This window comes from Alligator sinensis, unplaced genomic scaffold, assembly GCF_000455745.1.
Source record: "Alligator sinensis unplaced genomic scaffold, ASM45574v1 scaffold343_1, whole genome shotgun sequence".
Lineage (NCBI taxonomy): Eukaryota > Metazoa > Chordata > Crocodylia > Alligatoridae > Alligator > Alligator sinensis.
Window position 1 is genome coordinate 153,137 of NW_005841947.1, and position 1,775 is coordinate 154,911.

A 1,775-nucleotide genomic window follows, 5' to 3' on the forward strand; every position below is an offset into this window, starting at 1 on the left:
TGGATCTGAACTAAAACATTTTCAGATTTTGGGTTCATGAACATTTTTGACATTTTGAATTATTGTCAATAGAAAATACAGTGCAACAATTATGAAGTAATGGGGACCTGTTGGTAAAATGTTACTCATTTGCTAAATTAAAGTGATGATGGGCATATGTATTAAATGACCATATTCCAATGTCATAGTGTAATGTAAGCTTGATAATAATTTTTTTTAATTTTCTTGATTATTTCACATTTTTTCTCAACTGTTAAAATGGTTCTCTTTCTTTCAGTTGTCAGAGCTATCCCCTGTTTCATGAACCGTGCAGGTGGGCCTTACATCTTGTGTTTGGATAACTGGACAGTTCAGATAAACAGTATCCATAGAATTGGATGCTATAATTCTTCCTGAAAATTTTAATTGGACAGGAAAGCCAGTTCCCACTCTACTCCACTTCTGGTGTCAAAGAATACAAGAAAATCTGCTGGGGTAGGCCCAGGCACACAGCTTTGACCCCTTTATACAGGGTCAAAGACCTTGTTGGCCATTCCCTTCTCTCTAGGAAAGCATCTGATTATCCCACTCCAAGAGCTGTATTTATTGACCCTGCTCTGTCATCTGACTTGTTGATGCTAAGCTCCAGTGTCTTGAGGAGATAAAGGCATTATTTCTATCCACTTAGTATTTAAGTTGTCTGTGAATTCTCTTGAGCAGTAGGATACACTGCTTCTGACTTCAAAAAGCCCTGGCTACCGCTTTTCAGTTATGTATGCTGGTCTGGGATTTCCATGTTCTATTTTCCTACCCACCTAATGGAGGAAGTATCATGTGAAGGTGTGCTTTTGAACTCACAGAGGATGCTAGGAATGAACTATTCCAATCTGAAATAACGGTTTTAAACAACTCTTTCATTTTCATCTTGTTGCCATTGGCCAAAAAGAAAAGTGCAAAGCAAAACAAGAATTTGTTCCTGATTGACTTCAAAACTGAATGGTTGCCTGTTTGCTTTTCTAAATGTTCTGTATGTGGGAAAGGTTTTTGAGGGCTCATGATCACAGATGTGTTGTTTGCTTACTGTCTAGCCACAGCAGTTTACCTTATTTATAAAAGGCTCTTTCAACACCTGACCTCCTGTTCAGGGCAAGTTCTACAACCTGTAATTGTCTAATTAGCTTTCCCTGGTTTATGAATCTGTCTAAATGCTGTTCCAAGTAAACAGGTTATTTCCATGGGTATCCAATTAAATATTTTAACAGGCTTCCTGGATTATATTTTTAAAATTATGTAGCTCTGTGTTTAGACACAAGAAAGAAAAATATCTGTCAAACCAGAGTTCTGGATTTAAATGATCCTGGGTTTTGAGGGTGTTCAAAATCCCAGTTTGCATTGGGAATGAATGACTCCTGTGCTCTGAACCAGTTGAACCCAGCATCTGGATCTGAATTCTCTCTACCTTCAGGCTGTTCAAGGTCTGGAACTTGATCTAATTTTAGCTGGCACATAACAAAATTGCCTTCTATCATTTTCTTCTGTTTTTTTTACTTTGTTTAGGGATAGGCAAAACCAGCAACCTGTTATAAAAAACCCTTTCTCCCTCTCACTCCATAACACTTGGCAATTCCAGTAAAGCCCTTGACAGTACGGGCAGATGTATCTTCCATAAAATAATATTAAGGGATACTGAAGATAGACCTGGTGTTCTTTGTTTGCCTTTCCATTGCCATGGGAAATGGAATAAAAGTGAAACCTGGAGCATTTATAATGGAAAAAAGTTCCATTTTATACAATGC